This window comes from Haliaeetus albicilla, chromosome 5 (genome assembly GCF_947461875.1).
Source record: "Haliaeetus albicilla chromosome 5, bHalAlb1.1, whole genome shotgun sequence".
NCBI classification, from domain to species: Eukaryota; Metazoa; Chordata; class Aves; order Accipitriformes; family Accipitridae; genus Haliaeetus; species Haliaeetus albicilla.
Genome location: NC_091487.1, coordinates 7,025 through 31,033, shown reverse-complemented (window position 1 = coordinate 31,033; position 24,009 = coordinate 7,025). Strand labels below are relative to the sequence as shown.

The 24,009-nt window shown below is 50.4% G+C and overlaps 1 long non-coding RNA gene across 1 annotated transcript; it reads right to left on the bottom strand.

Annotated features, from left to right (window-relative positions):
- Positions 1-9,929: 9,929 nt before the first annotated feature.
- On the bottom strand, positions 9,930-14,267 carry LOC138685355 (uncharacterized). The gene is made up of 3 exons (XR_011324575.1): positions 14,099-14,267; positions 13,755-13,799; positions 9,930-10,162 (listed from the first exon to the last, which is right to left on the bottom strand). It is a non-coding gene; the product is annotated as an uncharacterized lncRNA (long non-coding RNA).
- Between the last annotated feature and the right edge of the window lie 9,742 nt (positions 14,268-24,009).

Below are 24,009 nucleotides of genomic sequence, written 5' to 3'. Positions count from 1 at the left end.
CCAAGGAGCTATTCCATACCATGTGACATCATGCTCAGTATATAAAGGGGGAGCGGGCCGGGGGGTGGGCTCTTCTTTTCGGTGGGGGAAGTGGCAGAGCGTCGGGTCCCGGGTGGTGAGCAGTTGCACTGTGCATCACTCTTTTTGTATACTTTTTCATTAGTACCGTTGTTGTTGTTGCAATTTCTTTGTGTTGTTCCAGTAAACTGCCTTTATCTCAACCCTCGAGGTTCCAGGTTTGGGTTTTTTTTTTCCCTCTCCTCCGTCTTCCCCCCATCCCACCGGAGGGGGGCGGGAGGAGTGAGCGAGCGGCCGCGTGGTCCTTTGTTACCGGCTGGGCTGAAACCACGACAGTCCTTTTTGGCGCCCAACGTGGGGCACGAAGGGTTGAGATAACGACAGATCTGGCCAGAGCGTGTTGAAACAAATTTGTCATACGCATTTCTTATACTAGATAAATAGATGTTAGTCACAATGTTGATTCAGCTGTTTACATGGTGGCGTTTTGTAAGTTCTTATATGCTTTATGTATTGCCTGTAGTTGCGTATCTCATCTCTGGGAGAGTGATTGGGATTATCATTTTGCTGTACTGGGCAATGTCGACTTGTGAAATGATTACATCACTGGTCATGAGGTTAAGCTGTTATCTGTATGAGGCAGTGATATCATTTCCAGACTTTGGGCACCTTCTGTCGGATTTTATTGGTAATTACACCCAACCCATGGGGAAGTCAGGGGGGGATACTTCCCCCCATCCGTTCCCCTCCCTTTTCTCTTTCCAACTAATTACAACAGTTTTCGAGAATTTTGAATATCCTTGGGATGCGCAAGCCTGTGTGCTGTTAGTGCTATGCCTCCTGACTATGTTTCAGGTCTTGTCTAGGGCTACAAAGAGGCTCTTTAAGAGTACCACCCAGAGATCTGTCCCAAAGCTGGATATTCATGGGTGGCACGGTGTGTGGGAGGATGTGGGCAGGTATCTAGAGAACTTCTCACCTCCAGTGACTTGGAAGTTCACTCCCGAACAACTGCAGAACCCTCATGAAGTGATAGAATTTTTGAAAGGAAAATGCTGTGGCTATCCCAGAGACACACAACTCACTACACTGTGCTGGGCCCTGGCCGGTATCTACCAAACCCTGCTTGATACTATGCAGCACCCCCAGGGGGAAAAGCGGGAAAAGATGGAAAACAAGACAACATGCACCGTGGCTGCCCCAACCCCGACAACATGCACTGTGGCCGCCCCAACCCCGACAACATGCACCGTGGCCGCCCCTACCACGACAACAGGTAGCATGGCTGCCCCTACCCCGGTGACAGATACTGCCACTAAACCAGAGAACCAACCTGTGCCAGTATCAGTCGCCCCTGTACAGAAAAAGAAACACACAAAGAAATCAGTTCGCTCAGTGAGAGATGAAGATGAACCAGGGTCATCGCGAGAACAGGAGGAAGAGGCAGAACCTGAAATAATTACCCGATCTCTATCCCTGAGTGAGTTGCGTGACATGCGAAAAGATTTTAGCCGCCACCCAGGTGAGCACATTGTTACCTGGCTGCTCCGATGCTGGGATAATGGGGCTAGTAGTGTGGAATTAGAGGGTAAGGAAGCCAAGCAGTTGGGATCTCTGTCTAGAGAAGGGGGTATCGACAAGGCGATTGGGAGAAAAACACAAGTCCTCAGCCTCTGGAGGCGACTTCTGTTAGGTGTAAAGGAAAGATACCCTTTCAGGGATGAAGTTACATGTCACCAAGGCAAGTGGACCACCATGGAGAGAGGTATCCAGTACCTGAGGGAATTAGCCGTGCTGGAGGTGATTTATAATGATCCAGAAAATGCGCAGTCACCCACAGATCCAGATGAAGTCCAATGCACACAACCGATGTGGCGGAAGTTTCTACGAAGTGCACCACCAACCTATGCCAACTCATTGGCAGTAATGTCCTGGAAAGAAGGCTATGGACAAACGGTGGATGAATTGGCTGTCCAACTCCGGCAATATGAAGGAAGTCTCTCTTCCTCCCTACGGGCCTGTGTCTCAGCTGTAGAGGAATTGTCCCGAGAGTTCCAGCAATTCAAAGTAGATATGTCCTCCTCCTCACCTGTACAGGCCCGCATTGCAGTTATTGGGAGTAAGCGTTCCTCTGCCCAAGAGAGAGGAGAGAGAAAGTACACACGACGGGCTAACCTGTGGTTTTACCTGCGTGACCATGGAGAGGACATGAGGAAGTGGGATGGAAAACCTACCTCAGTCTTGGATTCACGGGTACAGGAGTTGCGAGAAAAAGCAACCAGAAAAGAAGATTCTTCTTGGAAAACTGCTGCTCCAGTTTCCCGTGAGCAGTCCCCCGGGCGCAGTAGATGGGCCGATCTCATTTCTGATCCTCTTGAAGGGACTTCTGATTCACATGTGCAAAAAGTGGGTAACAGATATTCTAACCAGGATTAGAGGGGCCCTGCCTCCAGCCAGGTGGAGGAGAGGGACAACCGAGTCTACTGGACAGTGTGGATTCGATGGCCTGGCACGTCAGACCCACAGGAATATAAGGCTCTAGTAGACACTGGTGCACAATGTACCCTAATGCCATCAAGTTATAAAGGGGCAGAACCCATCTGTATCTCTGGTGTGACAGGGGGATCCCAAGAGCTAACAGTATTGGAAGCCGAAATGAGTCTAACCGGGAATGAGTGGCATAAACACCCCATTGCAACTGGCCCAGAGGCCCCGTGCATCCTTGGTATAGATTATCTCAGAAGGGGGTATTTCAAGGACCCAAAAGGGTACCGTTGGGCCTTTGGTATAGCTGCATTGGAGACGGAGGAGATTGAACAGCTGTCTACCCTGCCTGGTCTCTCCCAGGACCCTTCGGTTGTGGGGTTGCTGAAGGTTGAAGAACAACAGGTGCCAATTGCTACCACGACGGTGCACCGGCGGCAATATCGCACCAACCGAGACTCCCTGATCCCCATCCATAAGCTGATTTGCCAATTGGAGAGCCAAGGAGTGATCAGCAAGACTCACTCACCCTTTAATAGTCCCATATGGCCCGTGCGGAAATCTAATGGGGATTGGAGACTAACAGTAGATTATCGTGGGCTGAATGAAGTCACGCCACCGCTGAGCGCTGCTGTGCCAGATATGTTAGAGCTTCAATATGAACTGGAATCAAAGACAGCTAAGTGGTATGCCACAATTGACATTGCTAATGCATTTTTCTCCATTCCTTTGGCAGCGGAGTGCAGGCCACAGTTTGCTTTCACTTGGAGGGGTGTCCAGTACACCTGGAATCGACTGCCCCAGGGGTGGAAACACAGCCCCACTATTTGCCATGGACTGATCCAGACTGCACTAGAAAAAGGTGAAGCTCCAGAGCACCTGCAATATATTGATGACATCATCATATGGGGCAGCACGGCAGAAGAAGTTTTTGAGAAAGGGAAGAAAATAATCCAAATCCTTTTGAAGGCTGGCTTTGCCATAAAAGAAAGTAAGGTCAAGGGACCTGCGCAGGAGATCCAGTTCTTAGGAGTAAAATGGCAAGACGGGCGTCGTCAGATCCCTGCGGACGTGATCAACAAAATAGCAGCTATGTCCTCACCGACTAATAAAAAGGAAACACAGGCTTTCTTAGGTGTTGTGGGCTTTTGGAGAATGCATATTCCAAATTACAGTCAAATTGTAAGTCCTCTCTACCAAGTTACCCGGAAGAAGAACGATTTTAAATGGGGGCCTGAGCAACGACAAGCCTTTGAACAAATTAAGCGGGAGATTGTTCATGCAGTAGCTCTTGGGCCAGTCCGGACAGGACCAGATGTTAAAAATGTGCTCTACACTGCAGCTGGGGAGAACGGCCCTACCTGGAGCCTTTGGCAGAAAGCACCTGGAGAGACCCGAGGCCGACCCCTGGGGTTTTGGAGTCGGGGATATCGAGGATCCGAGGCTCGCTATACTCCAACTGAAAAAGAGATATTGGCAGCATATGAAGGAGTTCGAGCCGCTTCAGAAGTGGTTGGTACTGAAACACAGCTCTTCTTAGCACCCCGACTGCCAGTGCTGGGCTGGATGTTCAAAGGGAAAGTTTCCTCTACACATCACGCGACTGATGCCACGTGGAGTAAGTGGATTGCACTGATCACACAACGGGCTCGCATAGGAAACCCCAGTCGCCCAGGAATTTTAGAAGTGATCACGGACTGGCCAGAAGACAAAGACTTTGGAATGTTGCCAGAGGAGGAGGTGACACGGGCTGAAGAGGCCCCGCTGTATAATAAACTGCCAGAAAATGAGAGGCAATATGCCCTGTTCACTGATGGGTCCTGTCGCATCGTGGGAAAACATCGGAGGTGGAAGGCTGCTGTATGGAGTCCTACACGACTAGTTGCAGAAACTGCTGAAGGAGAAGGTGAATCGAGTCAGTTTGCGGAGGTGAAAGCCATCCAGCTAGCATTAGATATTGCTGAAAGAGAAAAGTGGCCAGTGCTCTATCTCTATACTGACTCATGGATGGTGGCAAATGCCCTATGGGGGTGGCTACAGCAATGGAAGAAGGGCAACTGGCAACGCAGAGGTAAACCCATTTGGGCTGCCGCACTGTGGCAAGATATCGCTGTTCGGATAGAGAAGCTAGTGGTAAAAGTACGTCATGTAGATGCTCATGTACCCAAGAGTCGGGCCACTGAAGAACATCAAAACAATCAGCAGGCAGATCAGGCCGCCAAGATTGAAGTGTCTCAGGTGGACCTGGACTGGCAACGTAGGGGTGAGCTATTTATGGCTCGGTGGGCCCACGATACCTCAGGCCATCAGGGGAGAGATGCAACATATAGATGGGCTCGAGATCGAGGGGTGGACTTGACCATGGACACTATCGCACAGGTCATCCACGAGTGTGAAACATGTGCCGCAATTAAGCAAGCCAAGCGGCAAAAACCCCTGTCGCATGGGGGGCGATGGCTGAAATATAAACAGTGGGAGGCCTGGCAGATTGACTATATCACACTCCCACGAACACGCCAAGGCAAGTGCCATGTGCTTACAATGGTGGAAGCAACCACTGGATGGCTGGAAACATACCCTGTGTCCCATGCCACTGCCCAGAACACTATTCTGGGCCTTGAAGAGAAAATTTTATGGCAACACGGCACCCCAGAAAGAATCGAGTCGGACAACGGGACTCACTTCCGAAACAACCTCGTAGACACCTGGGCCAAAGAACACGGCATTGAGTGGGTATATCACATCCCTTATCACGCACCGGCCTCCGGAAAAATCGAACGATACAACGGACTGCTGAAAACTACATTGAGAGCGATGGGGGGTGGGACTTTCAAACATTGGGATACACATTTAACAAAAGCCACCTGGTTAGTTAATACTAGAGGATCTGCCAATCGGGCTGGCCCCGCCCAACCAAGACTTCCACATACTGTAGAAGGGGATAAAGTCCCTGTAGTGCGCATGAGGAGTATGTTAGGAAAGACAGTCTGGGTTAGTCCTCCCTCAAGCAGAGGCAAACCCATTCAAGGGGTTGTTTTTGCTCAGGGACCTGGGTACACCTGGTGGGTGATGCAGAAGGATGGGGAAGTTCGATGTGTACCTCAGGGAGATTTGATTTTGGGAGAGAATAGCCAGTGAATTGGGCTGTATGATACCTAACTGCTAAATACCCTGCCAATGCATGTCATTGTATCTATAGTGTCTATATGCCATATCAAGGGTATTACTGTAAGAATTACCCAAATGACTGCGGGATGGACTTTGAAACTAAGCCAAGTACAACAGCGACAGAACTTGAACTGACACCCAGCAATTTCCTCAAGATCAACATCCTCGACCTGCAGAACAAGGGCGTGAGTTGCACCAAATGTACTAGCCACAAGTTCCAGAGGCAGCATACAACGACCCACCATCTCACACCATCTCTCTTATCCTGAAGAACTGTTACAACAGATGGAGCCCCAAAGTCATGGACTAAATAAAATCAATGGACACATTAGAGGAATAGCCCATACGCTAAAGGAATACCATTCGCGTGTGTGTGTGTGTGCGGGGGGACGACGGGGACGGACGCAAGTCCATATACTTATATATATAAGACAAGGAAGTGGTAGTGGTCGATTGGAAAATGTAAGATCTGGGCATGATGTAGATGGTATAGAATAAGGGGTGGATAATGTCCTGGGTTCAGCTGGGATAGAGTTAATTTTTACAGGAACCTGGGAGGTGGGGGGCATAGCCGGGGCAGCTGACCTGAACTGGCCAAGGAGCTATTCCATACCATGTGACATCATGCTCAGTATATAAAGGGGGAGCGGGCCGGGGGGTGGGCTCTTCTTTTCGGTGGGGGAAGTGGCAGAGCGTCGGGTCCCGGGTGGTGAGCAGTTGCACTGTGCATCACTCTTTTTGTATACTTTTTCATTAGTACCGTTGTTGTTGTTGCAATTTCTTTGTGTTGTTCCAGTAAACTGCCTTTATCTCAACCCTCGAGGTTCCAGGTTTGGGTTTTTTTTTTCCCTCTCCTCCGTCTTCCCCCCATCCCACCGGAGGGGGGCGGGAGGAGTGAGCGAGCGGCCGCGTGGTCCTTTGTTACCGGCTGGGCTGAAACCACGACAAGTGGGTATATCACATCCCTTATCACGCACCGGCCTCCGGAAAAATCGAACGATACAACGGACTGCTGAAAACTACATTGAGAGCGATGGGGGGTGGGACTTTCAAACATTGGGATACACATTTAACAAAAGCCACCTGGTTAGTTAATACTAGAGGATCTGCCAATCGGGCTGGCCCCGCCCAACCAAGACTTCCACATACTGTAGAAGGGGATAAAGTCCCTGTAGTGCGCATGAGGAGTATGTTAGGAAAGACAGTCTGGGTTAGTCCTCCCTCAAGCAGAGGCAAACCCATTCAAGGGGTTGTTTTTGCTCAGGGACCTGGGTACACCTGGTGGGTGATGCAGAAGGATGGGGAAGTTCGATGTGTACCTCAGGGAGATTTGATTTTGGGAGAGAATAGCCAGTGAATTGGGCTGTATGATACCTAACTGCTAAATACCCTGCCAATGCATGTCATTGTATCTATAGTGTCTATATGCCATATCAAGGGTATTACTGTAAGAATTACCCAAATGACTGCGGGATGGACTTTGAAACTAAGCCAAGTACAACAGCGACAGAACTTGAACTGACACCCAGCAATTTCCTCAAGATCAACATCCTCGACCTGCAGAACAAGGGCGTGAGTTGCACCAAATGTACTAGCCACAAGTTCCAGAGGCAGCATACAACGACCCACCATCTCACACCATCTCTCTTATCCTGAAGAACTGTTACAACAGATGGAGCCCCAAAGTCATGGACTAAATAAAATCAATGGACACATTAGAGGAATAGCCCATACGCTAAAGGAATACCATTCGCGTGTGTGTGTGTGTGCGGGGGGACGACGGGGACGGACGCAAGTCCATATACTTATATATATAAGACAAGGAAGTGGTAGTGGTCGATTGGAAAATGTAAGATCTGGGCATGATGTAGATGGTATAGAATAAGGGGTGGATAATGTCCTGGGTTCAGCTGGGATAGAGTTAATTTTTACAGGAACCTGGGAGGTGGGGGGCATAGCCGGGGCAGCTGACCTGAACTGGCCAAGGAGCTATTCCATACCATGTGACATCATGCTCAGTATATAAAGGGGGAGCGGGCCGGGGGGTGGGCTCTTCTTTTCGGTGGGGGAAGTGGCAGAGCGTCGGGTCCCGGGTGGTGAGCAGTTGCACTGTGCATCACTCTTTTTGTATACTTTTTCATTAGTACCGTTGTTGTTGTTGCAATATCTTTGTGTTGTTCCAGTAAACTGCCTTTATCTCAACCCTCGAGGTTCCAGGTTTGTTTTTTTTCTCTCCTCCGTCTTCCCCCCCATCCCACCGGAGGGGGGCGGGAGGAGTGAGCGAGCGGCCGCGTGGTCCTTTGTTACCGGCTGGGCTGAAACCACGACATGGTGTTAGTATAAGATTTCTAATAATTATTTACCAAATCTCACTTTTGCAGTCACCTAGCAGCAAACCGGTTTCCACAGCTGGTACAAAATATTAAAACCATCCAAATATGTAGACGTGCCATACAGAATGTATGGAAATATGCTATCAGAGGTGTCCGAGGGGCAGGGGGAGCGCCGGGGGGCGCCCCAAGCCCCAGAGCAGACTCGCTGGCAGGACTCGATAGGCGTGCGACTGACTGAATAAACGCTGGCCGGCCGGCCCCTTTGCCATCCGGGCTGCGTTTGCGCTCCCTTTGCACGAGGCGAGGGGCCAAGGGGAGGAGGAGGTGAGGCGCTGGGGGGGTCGGGCCGTGCCCCCCCCCCCCCCCGCCCCGTTCCTGCTGGGCTCCAGCTGTTGCAAATATTCTGGTAAAGAAATCAAAATTTAATCCCATAGAAGAGTTAGGTTTGATTAAGAAGTAAAATTGTGAAGCGTAACGTCTAGGATCGTTAAGTTTGAAACGTAGCCATAGAAACTTTAGGAACTGTGTTACGCGTGACTCTAGGAACCTTAATATTGTTAAAGTTTGAAATAGCTAACTCTAGAAACCTCACCAGGAAGTTACTGGGTTTTCTACGTTCTGTTTCAGGAAACTAAGGAAACCGTCATGGACACCAGTTTGCTGCTTGGAAACCCCCTTACCCTTCCCATCTCGATTTGAGTATCAAAGATTCCAGTCAGCAGAGCTAAGTGTAACTGACCAATGATTGTTTTTAAATAAGAATATTGATAAGGTTATATAATCAAAGGACCGATCATTATAAAGGTTAAATTTAAGAACGAGCATAGTATGCATTTTTACGGAAGGAGCTTAGGTAACAACGACCTGACAAGAAAAGTCTGTAAAAACTGATGGATTTTGATACTAAGTGGGACACGCCTTTGGAGGAGCGATCCCCCGTGTCCCCAGCGCTGCGATAAACAAAGTGCCTGCTTCTTAACTTCACGTTGGTGTTGAGGAGTTTTATTCCAGATTTCGGTAACGGTTTTGGTGACCCAGATGGGACCTCGCGAGTGAGACTGGACGAGATCGAGTGTCGATCGAACTCCGGCCGGCACCGAGGTATTCTCGGGGAGAACCATCACCCTCGACTCGCAAAGCTCCTCGCAGCGTTCCCTGGAAAAAAGGTAAGGCGCTGCCTCTTTGGAATTGGTTTGGAAAGCCTGCCCGTGAGGCGCGGCGAAAGCTTCGCAGGGTTGGGGCTTGGAGGGTACCCGTCGGCAGTGGAAGCCTCGGTGTCTGCCGGTAAGTCATAAGCGAAAGCTATTGCTGGGTTGGACTTTGTGTATTATTTGGGACAATTGTCATTTGCGTTTCTTTGGTATTTGAATGTATATAAGTATAATGGCATTAGCAAAATGGTTTAAGAATAAGAGTGCAGGAAGTAGAACCACTGATGAAAAGTTACCAAAAACATCACCGTTGGGACGTTTATTGGCACATTGGGGTGGATTGCAGGAAAAATGGTAAACAAACAGAACTTTGAGTTACAATACTATATTGCAATTACTGTTGTTTTGTAGGAGAGAGAGAAAATGGAATAAAGTGCCATATGTAGATTTGGTTTTTTTAAGGGAACGTATCTGACGGGGACCGGAGGGGAGTCTCCCAGCACAACCTCTGGTTACAGCTAAACTGGGAGAACAGAAAATTGAATTGGAATTGACACTAGAGTCACCTTTTCAGTTTTAAATACCTTAGAGGGAGAGTTAAGTTTTGAAGAAATTGGTGGTGTCGGTGCAACAAGTGAACGAGAAACTAGACCCTTCTTTAAATCTTTAACAATGAAATTAGGAAAGCAATGGGTCACTCAGCAGTTTTTGTATGTGCCAAATTCTCCTAAAATCCTGTTAAGGAGAGATCTATTTGAGAACTTGGAGGCAGAAATTAAATTAAAAAATGTAGAGGTTAAAACTTTAATTCCAGAAACTAAACGTATCGAAGCAGTGGCTTTGTTGTTAACAGGATGGTTACTGAAAGCAGAAGATTATACCAGTCAAAGTATAATGCTGTAATTCCAATCGTCTGGACTGGGAAGTTCCCGGTAAATCCAAAAAGCAGAACCTGTGAGAGTTGATTTAAAGCCAGGATCGAATCCGGTAAGAATTAAACGATACCCCCTAAAACTGGAAAGTCGGAAAGGGTTAGTAATGGTAATGCAAAAATTTTTAAGATACAAATTGTTAATAGAATGTGAATCCAGATATAACACCCCGATCTTGCCTGTTAAAAGGCTAATGAAAAAGATGATAGATTAGTTCAAGACCTCCTCAGAGCAATAAATCAAATAGTACAAGATACTCATCCGGTAGTAGCAAATCCTTATACTTTGTTAACAACCCTAACGGAGAAACAAGAATGGTTCACAGCGTTAGACCGAAAAGATGCCTTTTTCCGTATTCCCTTGGATCCCAATAGTCAAGAGGTTTTTGCTTTGAAATGGGAAAATCCTGAGACTGGGAGAAAAACACAGTATACGTGGACAGGCTTGCCTCAAGGCTTTAAGAATAGTCTTACCGTGTTTGGAAATCAATTGGCACGAGAATTAGAGATTTGGAAGAAAGAAAATAATCAAGAAATCTTGCTGAAATGTATGGATGATCTGTTAAGTGTAGCTGAGACGGAAGAACAATGCACAAAGTTAACTATTAACTTTTTGAACTTTTGGGGAATCAGTGGATATTGAGTGTCAAAAGAAAAAAACCAAATAACCCAGAAAGAAGAAACTTAAATTTGAGTTTTAAAATCCTAAAAGGACAGAGACAATTGGGAACTGAGAGAAAAGAGGCAATTTGTTGTCTCCCCGAACCTAAGACTAAAAAAATGAATGACGAGCATTTCCGGGAATGGTTGAGTGGTGTCACCTGTAGATTATAAATTGTGGCTTGCTGGCCCGACCTTTATAGGAGCAGCTCAAAACCTCAAACAATGGATTGGACCGATGCCGAGAAAGCTACTTTCCAAGAATTGAAACAGGCTGCAATAGGGGTGCCAGCCCTAGGCCTGCCAGATCTCACAAAGACACTTGAACTTTTTGCTCGTGAAAAAGAGGTATAGCTCTGAGTATCCTGGCCCAATATTTAGGGCCAAGTGGGCGAGCTGTGGCCTACTTCTCGAAGCGATTAGGTAATGTGAGTCTGGGATGCTCTGGTCGTCCGAGAGCCGTCGCTGCAACTGTGCTACTGATCCAGGAAGCTCGTAAGTTCACCTGAGGACAAAGGATTACTGTACATTTCCCATACGATAACTGTTGTGCTAAAACAGAAAGGGGGGCATTAGTTATCCCCTAGCAGAATGCTGAAATACCAAGTGGCGTTGCTGGAACAAGATGACGTTTACCTAAAAACTACTACCACCGTTAACCCTGTTGCGTTTTCAACAACTGATCAAGTTAAAGGAGAACTGGAACGTGACTGCTTGCAGACAATCGAAAGAGTTTACTCCAGCTGACCGGATCTCTGAGATGTGCCGCTAGAAGAAACAGATTGGGAACTATATGCCGACGGAAGCGGTTCCATCTGTGAAGGAAAACGTTTATCAAGATAGACAATAACTACCGAGGAGGTAACTGCGTTGCCAACTTTGCCTTCGACGATATCTGCCCAAAAGACTGAATTGATAGGTCTTATTTGAGCTCTGGAACCAAGTCAAGGAAAGCGAGTCAACACTTGGACAGACTCAAAGTATGCTTTTGGAGTAGTACGTGCACATGGAGCGATATGGAGAGAAAGAGGACTGTTACCTGCACAAGGAACCAGCATTCAGCACGCAGAACAAATACCGAAATTGTTAGAAACCATTCAAAACCCAACAGCAGTCACGATAATGCACTGTAAAGCACATCAGTTAGGTAAGACCGGTCCTAACGCAGGTAACCGACTGGCTGATAAAGCTGCTAAAGAGGCTGCGGAAAAAGGCATCCTAGCACTAGTTCCAGAGAAAAGTACAAAATTGCCTAAAGAAACTCCAAATTATAACGAAAAAGATGAAGAATTAATTATTAGATTGCAGGCTAACAAAATGAAACAGGATAGGCTGTAACACCGACAGGTCAAATAATAGTCCCACCCACAACAGTAAGAGAAATTGCCCGAGCTGAACATCACAAAGTATATTGGGGAACAGAAAGTGAAATATGACAAAGATTGTTTAAACAATTAGAAGCGGATGTGAAATTTATATCTAAAAATATCCCCGAATCAGTAATAAGATCATCTTTGGGATTATGAAATAAGGAAATTTTTTAGGAGAATATTAGCAAATTGATTGTATAGAATTGCCTTGAAAAGAAGGATCTATCCTAGTTTTAGTTGATATCTTTACTGGGTGGCCCGAGGCTTTCCCTTGTCGCACCAACAAAGCAAGGGAAGTAGTCAAAGTCTTGCTCAAGGAGATAACACCAAAATATGCGGTGTCTGTAAGAACGTCATCTGACAATGGCCCTCGTTTTATAGCAAAGATTATGAGACAAGTTGAGCAAAGTATTATCTATAGATTGAGACTATCACACCCCATATAGACCACAAGCAAGTGGGGGGAGGGGGGGCGGGGAGGGGAGGGGGGGGAGAGAGAGAGAGAGAATGAACTATACCCTTAAGCAACAGTCGAGTAAAATTTGTCAGGAAACCTCACTCCTCACATGGGTTAAAGCATTACCCATGGCTCTATTAAGAATCAGAGTACAGCCAGAAGAGAAAGAAAATTTAAGTCATTATGAAATGTTGTATGAAAGACCATATCAAGAGTCCTGTGTTCTGAGTATCTTGAGTGCCTCTGGAGATATGTTTTTAAAAGGTGTTATGATTTCTTTAAGCAATTCTTTTCAAGAACTTTGTCAGTATGTCTCCACAGCTGGACCCTTAGAATTGGACGTAGCAGCGCATCCCTTCCGACCAGGAGATTGAATATCTATAAAATCACTGAGAAGTGGAAAGGACCGTATCGAGTCATTTTAACAACCCTTATAGCAGTAAAGGTCTGGGAGAAGAACCTTGGCTTCGTTATTCAAGAATAAAGAAAGCACCAACAAGAAACCGGAAGTCTAAAGAAACTGGCCCTTTAAAACTGAAAATCTATAAGTAAGTTTCACATTATCTATTTGGGAAAACAGCTGTGTAAAGTTGATAACATTGGGGTTGCTATTAGGAATATTGTCGAGGGCAATAATCTTTTTGTGTGTTTAGAGGGTTTATGTGGGGTTTTTTTGAGGGGTTCTAAACATGAGATAAACAAAATGAAACAATTATTGTTTGAGCTATTAATCTTGAGATTAACTGTTTTTGTAATTTGGATTAAAAAAAAAAAAAAATCTAGTTTTGTAACGGATTCAAAGTTTTGTAAAGACACAAAATTTAACCTCAGTAACAGCCTGCCTTCCGATTCCAAAGTCAGATGAAAATCTAGTTCCGTGGAGAATACTGACATTGAATTTAACCAGAACTTGAGAAAAAACGTAGAACAGTGAGAATCATTTTAGCAAATTAAATTGGATGGATTTAAAAGGCAATTGTTTTTTTTTTAAATTTGAAAGAAGGAATTATAGCGTTGTGAATTATAACATCCACCTCATGGACAAAAGAATTCATTTAATCGCCCTTCGGGAGAAACTTGTACAAGCACCCCTTGGGGCTGTCAGTTGCCAAAACCGTAGAGACAAGTGCAAAAAGGAACTTGGGATCATATTGAAAATATAAAACGATGTCTAGAATTTACTGGAGTTCCAGGATCCTTGTTAGAGCCACCCAGAGTCGGGACCATCTATGGAAATTTAGACTGGTTTAGACAACCAGAGAAAAATCACAGATCCTAAACAGAGCTGAATGAAGGCTTATACTTGCAGCTCTTCTGACCCCAAACTCCAAAGACTTTCTCTAGTAGCTAAAGCTCTAAGATGGGGATGTATTTGCAGAAAGCATAATAATATTTGACATGATCTTTGGTCCCCTCTTCGGGACCAAACGGAAAAAATTTCGCTTGGAGTTGACTGTATTAAAGGACAGGTGAAAAGTTCAGGCTTAACTGTTTGGGTGACTAGTGATGATATAGGATCCACTCACCTTTTCATGAAGGAGAAAGGCAACTCGTGGACTTTAGACTTAATAACTCTATCCTCTCTCTGGAAGAAATCTCCCTTGTGGCCTCGCTGGTGGACCTGGGTAAATGGAAAAGATGATACCTGGCAATGGCCAAGTCTTAGAACTAAAATAAGAGGGGTATTAAAATCTGTATTTTGACCCCAGTTAACAGCTCTTCCCCATCAGCTGACTCTTGACATCTTTCATTCAATCAAGGAAGTGCCTGCTGCTTAAGTTCACATTGGTGTTGAGGAGTTTTGTTCCGGATTTGGGTACCACAGCTGCGGGCCGGGGCTGGAGGAGCCGCAGGTGCGGGCGGTGAGGCTGATGGGGACGGCCCCTCCCTGGCCAGGGGGGGCTGCCGGGGGAGGGGCCGGGGCGGGGCCGGTGGGAGCCCAGGCAGGAGTGGAGTGGAGCGGAGCGGCGGCCGGGGTGCGGCTGCCCCTCGGGAGAAGGTGAGCGGGGCCGGGCGCCCCTCGGACCGCGGAACGTCGGAGGCGGGGGTGGCGCGGGGGCCGCCTGTGCCGAGGCCGGGGGCCCTGGGGGCTCACAGGACGGCTGGGAGCACGTGCGCGCGGGGGGGGGGGGGGGGGGCGCTCACAGGACGGCTGGGAGCACGTGCGCGCGGGGGGGGGGGGGGCGCTCACAGGACGGCTGGGAGCACGTGCGCGCGGGGGGGGGGGGGGGGGGCGCTCACAGGACGGCTGGGAGCACGTGCGCGCGGGGGGGTGGGCTCACAGTGCGGCTGTAAGCACGTGAGCGCGCGGGGGGGTGTCACCGGACCCCGTGGCGGGGCTGCGCAGTCGGCCGGCGGGTTCCGGGGAAAGCCCCGAGGAGGACGGCGGGGTCCGTGTCGGACGCACGGAGCGGTAGCGGGGCCGCGCCGTGCCGTGCCGAAGCGGCGGCGGCGGGCGCTGCCCGGAGCCGGGTGGGGGGTGCCGCGCCGTGCCGGAGCCGGGCGGCGAAAGCGCGCCGGAGCTGCCCGGAGCGGCGCTGGGGGCTCGGCGGGAACTGCGGCTGCGCCGGCGTGGGGGTGGGCGGAAACGGAAGCGGCGTCCCCTCGAGGCCAGGCAGCAGGGCAGGCTGCCTCCCGGGGCATGCCGGGAGCTGTAGTTCTCGCGGACTCGGCGGCCGGGCGGCAGCGTGGCTCTCGGGCGCGGCGTAGTCCTCGCTGCCGCCGCGGCCCCCGGAGTCCGACAAGGTCAGACGCAGGAGCGTTACCGGTTTCGTGTGGTTTTCCGCGGGCTTCCCGCTGCGCCCGCTCCCCGACCAGCCGTGCGGACGCGCCTCCCGGGCGCATGCGCCGTCCTGCGCGTGGGGCAGCCCGGCGTTCGCTCGTCGGCTCCGACCCCTCCGGCGCATGCGCGGTCCCTGGGAGCAGCGTGGTGGCGCGCAGGGCGCGGTTCTCGGCCGGGACCGCGGGTGAGGCGAGTGATCCCCTCCGGCGGTGGCGGGGGGTGCCTCCTGCCCGCTGGCCACCCGGGGCTGGCGGGACGGGAAGCTGCGAAGCAGCCGCCGCGGCAGGCTCCCGGTCCGCCGGAGGCGAGCCGGGCCAGGGCAGCGGCGGGGAGTTCCCCGAGAGCCGATAGAAGGGAAGAGGGGACGGAGGCGGGCACCCCCCAGGCGCAGCCAGCGGGCGCCTCCCCGAGTCGCTGGAGCTCCCCCGGCGCCTTCCCCCGGCCCCGCTCGGCCCGTGCGGCTGCCCCCATCTCCAGCCCCTCCCCTGAAGCCTGTGCTGTGGCTGCAGGCAGCCCCCGAGCCCTGTCGTGAGGGCAGCAAGCTGGCCCTCCGATGTTCTCGAGTCTCCCTGAACGTGGGTGCCGTTAGCAGCGGCGCGGGGAACGAGCGGCGTCTGCGGGAGCCCCTGCGGAAGGAGGGGCTCCGGCCAGGGTCGAGCTACGGTAATAACGGTCGCTGCTGCCTCTTTCCCTCTCCCAGAGGCCACGCTGTGAGTGCGGTTGTCCGTTCATCCCCCGGGGATGCCGTTGACTGCAGCAGCCTCAGGCTTGCGTGGGCTGTCTCTGCCTGGCCTCCCTCTCCTCGCGGCGCGGGAGCACAGAGGGACAGGCGGAGCGCTTACTGGCTGTGGACGGGAGCTGCTGAAGCTGGAGAGGCCACAGAAAGGTAAAGAAGAAGAAACGGAAGGCCACCTGGCTGGCAGCTGCCTCCCGCTGCAGGCAAGAGAGAGCCTGCCTCTCTGGGTGTGGGAGGATCCCTCCTCGTAGTCCACAGCAGGTCAGGCCGCCAGGTTCTGTATGCATGACCAGCAGCGCGGTACAGCCACATAGTGAGCGAGCGAGCGAGGCTACGTGTCTAGGAGGCCTCATCTCGTAAGAGCTGCGAGACGCTTGCGTGTTCCATTATGTGGAGGACAGCCAAGCGATTGGAGTTACAGAAGAGGAAGGGAGGAGAGAAGGAGAAAGAAGCGTCTGAACTGGCAAGGTCTCCTGGCAGCTCCAAGAGCGAGAGTGTGGTGAGTCCTGGGCTTTTGGGGCCCTGTCGCTCCTCTTGTGCCTCCCTCCCCCTCTCCCTCCCCCCTCGCTTTCTCATGCTGCTGTGACGTTTTGTTTTTTTTTTTTTTTTTATTTTGCTTCCCTGTACCTCTCCTCTTCTGTCTATTCTCTTGTCCTGCTCCCTCTTCCTCCCCCCCTTCCTCTCTCTCTGTCTCGTTTGACTGCCCCCCTTTCTTTTTCTCTCTGCGTTCTTGTCCTGCTCCCTCTCCCTCTCCCCCCGCCCCATCCCCGTCTTTGTCCTGCAGCCAGTTGCTGTTTTTTCCTTTTCCATCTCCTTGTCCTGATCTGCATCCGCCTCTTTCCCCGCCGCCCAATTTCTCTGGCCTGTTCCCCTGGCGTTCTTTTCCTCTCTGCGCCTGTACGTGCTGCTCTGTGTCCCTGCCTTCCTATCTCTCTTCTTCCTACTTTCTGTTTCTCTCTCTATCCCTTTGTCTTGCTCGCTGTTGCTGTTTATTTTTGTCATTCTGGATCTCACTGTCCCCGTCCTCCTTCCTGTTCATCTCTTACTCTCTGTGACCCTTTGTGCTGCTTCCTGCCCCTTTTTTATTCACCCTCCCTCTCTCTGCAGGGCTCCTGATACCTCTCTTTCTAAATTTCCCAACCCCCTGTGCTTCTCAAGGTCTCTGTCTCTTTCTGTCTGTCCCCCTCTCTCTCTCTCGTTGTCATTGTTCTTGTCTGTCGCACTGTCTTGCTTCCTGTCCTGTCGTTTCTCGCTGTATCCCTTTGTCCCACTCCCTGCTCGTATTCGTATTCCTCTCTGTCCTGAGGACCGTCCCAGTTTCTTATCTCCGTCCTGCCGCTGTCCTGATTTTTCCTTCTCTGCCATGTTCCCTGTCCCTCTTTCTGTCTCCTCTGTCCCTGCTGCTTATTTCTCCATCTCTGTCCAGACCCCTGTCCCTTCCCCCCCGCCCCGCCTTGCTGTCCCTCTGCCTTGCTTTCTTTCGCTACCTTTTCTGTCTGTCTTTCTCTGTCCCATTCCCTCTCCCGCCCTTTCTAACTGTGTCCCCCTGTCCAGCTAGCTGTCTCTTCTTTCTTTTTTCTGTTCCTCAGTACTTTTTCCTTTTTCCGTCTCTCTCTCCCGCTGCCCATCGCAGCTGGTTTTTTCCCCTCCGATGCTGGCCTGCTCTTTGTCCCTTTTGTCTCTCTCTGTCCTTCTGTTATGCTCCCTGTGTCTGTTTAATCCCTTCATCTCTGTCCTGCAGCCCGTCGCTATTTTTTTTTCCTCTTCCGTCCCTTTGTCCTGCTCCCCGTCCTTGTCTCTCTTTCCTTTGGTTTTGCCTCCCGTCCTTTTTTCCTTTCTTGCTCCATCTCTCTGTCCTGCTCCCTATCCCTCCTGCGCTCTCTCTGTTTCTGTGTCCTTCTCCTTGCCTTTCCCCACGGTCTCTGTCTTGTTCCCTCTTTGGTTTTCTTGTTTTCTGGGTGGCTGGGCCCGGCTACCCGCGGGGGTACTTCGGCTGGGGGGTTTGGGGTGGGGGCCTGGCCGTGCCAGTGATGGCGGGGAAATAAAGCCAGAAACGGCAATCGTGAAGTGATGCCCTGCCTGTGCTGGGGCTGCCCCGCAGAGGCGTGGGGCCGGGCCCTCCGCAGGTCCCGAGCACTCCCCGAAACTGCGTGTGGGGCCCCGGGGGTGCAGGGCTGTGGGGTGGCTTACGCTCAGTGTCGCCCGTGGGCACTGCAGGGTCAGAAATGGAGAACAAGTTTTCTGTTCCTGGGGCTTGACAACAGGCTCGCGTGGCTGATGTGGGGGCTCGGAAACAGACCGAGCTGCGCGGCTTTGGGCCCAGAAACAGAGGTCCGGCCCTGCGTGTTTGGGCCTTGAGAACGGGCTCAGCAGCCGGGTTTTTTGGCTCCCAAACGGGCCCTGAGTCAGCTGGTGCGGGGGCCAAAAGCGGGAGCCGGCTTGGCTGGTTTTGCAGGCGGGTGGGAGGGTGTTGGGGGCTGCGGGGCGAAGCGGGGGGCGGGCAGGGTGCGTGGACCCTCCCCGGAGATGGGGGTCTGGTTGTGTCGGACGCCGAAGTTCGGGAGTCCGGCACGCAGCAGGCCGAACTCAACATCTGTGATGGTCTGTGGGGGGGAAAGGCGCTTTTCAGACCCCACGTGCCCTCTTTGAGTCCAGCTCTTCTTTCTGCGCTGCTCAGAATAGTTGTTAAGTAATTAATCGCCCAAACTAAGGAATATTTATTCGGCGTGTAACTCTGATGTTTAATCCTAATGCTCCGGTTTTGACAGCAGTTGATATACAACCTTATGGAAAGCCCAGACCGTTGCACGTAGCTGGAGCTTGTAAGGAGAAGCAGCTGAAATCAGCCGGAGCTTCAGTGCGGAGCTGGGGCTTCAACGAGCCAGAACTGTAGCAAGCGGGAGCTAGAACGAGGCGGGGTGTCCGCTGTCTGGAGCGTGCATTAGCCAGAGGCAAAAGTACCTGCGGCTGTAAGGAGCAGGAGGCGCGATTAGTTGGAGCGTCTTTTCGCTGGAGCGTCCGTTGGCCAGACTGCGCTCCCAGCACGGTGGAAGAGCGGCCGGGCGCGGGCAGGGCTGTCCGCAGCAAGCAGCTCCGAGCAGCAGGGAGGGGAGTTGTCCTTCTGCCAGCGGGGAGCCCGGCCTCTTCCCTCGGGCATGCAATCCACGCCGCGCTCCTGTCTCTGCGTGGAGGGTCTCTCCCGGTCCGTTCCCGCGGGCAGAAGCGAGGTGGGGGTCCCCCGTCTCTCCTGGGGCAGCCCCCCCTGCGAGGGGGCGCGGGCGAGGTGTTGTCGTCCCCTCGGTACCGGGCAAAGGGGAGAGAAACCGGCCGGCGGGAGCTCCTGGGGTGCAGAGCCCTTCCGGCAGAATCCTCCCCTGTCTTTTCGCAGTTGGCTGGGTGTGACAAGCAGGTTCATTTCTTTGTCTCCTCTTCTCCCAGTGTCACCTTCCGTGTCACACGAAGAAAATCCTGCGTGGTTAATTCCACTTGCTGCTCAGGTAATCGCATGTATCGGGCTGGGGGAGCGGAGAGAAACACTTGCGAGTTCGAGGGCACTACAGATGCTCCACATTAAACCCACAGAGAAGGCAAATTTGCTGCTAGCGCAGAAAAGCTGATGGAAAAATTGCTGTTAACAGATCGTGCCCTGTTCCTGAACTGGTCCCTTGATGTGTTTTTGTTTCAGGTGAAAGAATGAAATTTCCTGTCTGGTAAATTCAGAGCTGCCTGTTAGCTTCTTCAGGGTCGAGTGTTTCTCTTCTCTCTGTTCATACTGATTTGATGGGCAAGCTGGAAATAGCCTTTTACTTTTTTATGTATAACTGAATTTTTAGGAATATGTGGTGTCCCTGTAGTTCATTTTTGAGCACCTAGATGCCACTAGAAATGTAATGAGCGAAACATGATGGGAACTGGTGCTTAAACTTGATTTTTATTTGGGTTTTTTTTTTTTCCTTCCCCATTAAGAGTGCAGATGGCATGTTGTCCCGTGGGACAATCCCCATTCCGTTCAGCGGAGTCTTCAGTCTAGGACTTTTAAGTGAAAAAGTTTGTCCTTCCAAAAAAGGACTAGTCATTCCTAGGACCGAGGCATAGACTTGGAGAGTCGCTTAAGTACGTGATCGGAATTAAAGCCAACTTTCAGTTGATGTTGCTGCTGTTGGTCTTTGCTTTCATTGATTTCTCCACCGCTCCCTCGTGGTTGGGAGCTCTGAGTCGTAATGTTTTTCAGTCTCTAACACATTTCCACCCCCACCCCCCAAAAAAAAGGAGAGGCAGTGTCTAAAAGTTAATTAGTTTCCTCACAAATGCGTGAGTAAATAAAATTTGAGTTATGATGATTAAAACCATAAAAATGACACCAGTCTTGCAGATTTGGACTATTTCTGAACAGGCATTCGTCACACGCAGAAGTCGTCAGGGTACGGATCACCTGCGCTTCATGCTCTGACAAGACAAAATGCTGAGGCAGGGATGAGCTCTGAAAGAAGAAGAAAAAAAAAAACCAAGAAGGCTACAGGGTCACGGTTTTGTTTTGTTGTTGTTTGTTTTTAGAGAGTGCAATATTGACTGGTGCCAGCCTGCAGAGCTCTTGTGCTGCCTGAGCTCTCCTTCTCTTTCGGGGCTGTAATTGTCGTTTGGATAATTGTAGAAGAGCAATTAAGTTACTTGCCTCTGTGAATGTGCTGGTAATACCAGGAAGGCAAATGCTTGAACCAGTAGTGAATAACTTGGCGACGAGTAGAATTTCTGAAGGAAGAACAGCAGCAGCAACAGGAAGCAAATAGCAAGTGACCAAAAACTTGCGTGTGTCTAAACGCATCAAAGCTTTCTTGCCGAGTGTTGTTTGGCAATATGTTCCAAATGGCTTTTTTCGGTAAACGTAAATTTTCAGGAAGTTCAGGGTTGTGTGTGGCAAAACGTGTCCCTCTGCGTACGCGTCCTGCTACGTAAATAGCATGGGTCAGTGGCAAGTCCAGTGGTAGGGCTGCTGTTCCCTACTCTCGACGTTGCCGTAGTAGTGTTGCGGTATTTAGACCTTCATGGTCGGGCCGAGGAATGGAAGGAGAATGCCCGTTTTCTGTAAGGGCTCAGAATGCCGACCCTTTTCTCTGCCTGCCGCTCCCCTGTGCGTGAGATGAAAAATAAAACAGCTTCTCCCTTGTTCCTGGTCTAAATATTTCTGGAGCTGTTGCTGCTGTGGGTTTGCAATTGGTGTTACTGCGTTTTTGTAGCGTTCTAGCGATGGGTCGTTTCTGCTGTGGCGAAGCGTCGAGGTACGGTTTTCGGTTTAAAGCGTCAGAAACTACGTTCACGGAAACCGGTAACTCGCGGTGTAGGGGAAACCGATCTGGCGCGTGCAGCTGTGCTCGCAGGGCTGCTCGGTGGCTCCTCATCAAAACGGCAGGGTGCGTGGACATCCGTAGGGTTGCGCTCTGGGACCGAGAGCGTTAACATATTTTTGCTGTTGGAAGATGGAATGGAGCGTGTGCCTGTTAAATCTCAGGGCGGTCAAAAGCTAGGAGGGACCCTGAGCGGGTTTGGTGGCACAACTGCGGTTTTAAAAGATCTTGACCGTTTGGAGCGACGGCCTGGAAAAAATGATTCCTTTTTTGCAACAAGGCAGTTCACAGGGACAGATGTGTTGCTGTGCTCTCTAGCAAAACTACTCAACTTGGGACATATAGGGTGATGAAGCCTCGGCTATACTAAGGCTTGAGAAAATGTATGTAGGTCTCTATGTCTGTCACCTGCGTGTATCTAGGAAAGTGAGTTCTAGTGAAAGTAAAGTTGCCACTGAGTCAAAAAAGAAAGGGGAAAAAAAAAAAAGGCACGGTTGTCTGAAAAATGCAAAAGCTCTAGTGGCCTGTGTCAACAACTGTACCAAAGATGACGCAAAAATACTTTTTCCTCCGCTCAGTCGTACTGTCTTCACAAACCTTCACAAAAAAAAAGGCAGCTTTGGATTCCTACCCAGCTTTGTGCTAATGTTTTTTTTTGTTTGTTTGTTTGTTTTTTCTTCTCTCAGGTGGATGTCAGCTGGCACCATTTTACGCTGGTTGCCCTTTCTTCTGCCGTGAAAGTACGAGACAGATGGAAAGATTCCATAGTGGTCTGCATTTGAAGAATATTTTTTATTTGAAGAATAAAATAAAGAGGATCCAGCCAGCAGCTGCAGACAAGGCTGTCCTGGGTTCAGCTGGGATAGAGTTAATTTTTACAGGAACCTGGGAGGTGGGGGGCATAGCCGGGGCAGCTGACCTGAACTGGCCAAGGAGCTATTCCATACCATGTGACATCATGCTCAGTATATAAAGGGGGAGCGGGCCGGGGGGTGGGCTCTTCTTTTCGGTGGGGGAAGTGGCAGAGCGTCGGGTCCCGGGTGGTGAGCAGTTGCACTGTGCATCACTCTTTTTGTATACTTTTTCATTAGTACCGTTGTTGTTGTTGCAATTTCTTTGTGTTGTTCCAGTAAACTGCCTTTATCTCAACCCTCGAGGTTCCAGGTTTGGGTTTTTTTTTCCTCTCCTCCGTCTTCCCCCCATCCCACCGGAGGGGGGCGGGAGGAGTGAGCGAGCGGCCGCGTGGTCCTTTGTTACCGGCTGGGCTGAAACCACGACAGTCCTTTTTGGCGCCCAACGTGGGGCACGAAGGGTTGAGATAACGACAGATCTGGCCAGAGCGTGTTGAAACAAATTTGTCATACGCATTTCTTATACTAGATAAATAGATGTTAGTCACAATGTTGATTCAGCTGTTTACATGGTGGCGTTTTGTAAGTTCTTATATGCTTTATGTATTGCCTGTAGTTGCGTATCTCATCTCTGGGAGAGTGATTGGGATTATCATTTTGCTGTACTGGGCAATGTCGACTTGTGAAATGATTACATCACTGGTCATGAGGTTAAGCTGTTATCTGTATGAGGCAGTGATATCATTTCCAGACTTTGGGCACCTTGTGTCGGATTTTATTGGTAATTACACCCAACCCATGGGGAAGTCAGGGGGGGATACTTCCCCCCATCCGTTCCCCTCCCTTTTCTCTTTCCAACTAATTACAACAGTTTTCGAGAATTTTGAATATCCTTGGGATGCGCAAGCCTGTGTGCTGTTAGTGCTATGCCTCCTGACTATGTTTCAGGTCTTGTCTAGGGCTACAAAGAGGCTCTTTAAGAGTACCACCCAGAGATCTGTCCCAAAGCTGGATATTCATGGGTGGCACGGCGTGTGGGAGGATGTGGGCAGGTATCTAGAGAACTTCTCACCTCCAGTGACTTGGAAGTTCACTCCCGAACAACTGCAGAACCCTCATGAAGTGATAGAATTTTTGAAAGGAAAATGCTGTGGCTACCCCAGAGACACACAACTCACTACACTGTGCTGGGCCCTGGCCGGTATCTACCAAACCCTGCTTGATACTATGCAGCACCCCCAGGGGGAAAAGGGGGAAAAGATGGAAAACAAGACAACATGCACCGTGGCTGCCCCAACCCCGACAACATGCACCGTGGCTGCCCCAACCCCGACAACATGCACCGTGGCCGCCCCTACCACGACAACAGGCACCATGGCTGCCCCTACCCCGGTGACAGATACTGCCACTAAACCAGAGAACCAGCCTGTGCCAGTATCAGTTGCCCCTGTACAGAAAAAGAAACACACAAAGAAATCAGTTCGCTCAGTGAGAGATGAAGATGAACCAGGGTCATCGCGAGAACAGGAGGAAGAGGCAGAACCTGAAATAATTACCCGATCTCTATCCCTGAGTGAGTTGCGTGACATGCGAAAAGATTTTAGCCGCCACCCAGGTGAGCACATTGTTACCTGGCTGCTCCGATGCTGGGATAATGGGGCTAGTAGTGTGGAATTAGAGGGTAAGGAAGCCAAGCAGTTGGGATCTCTGTCTAGAGAAGGGGGTA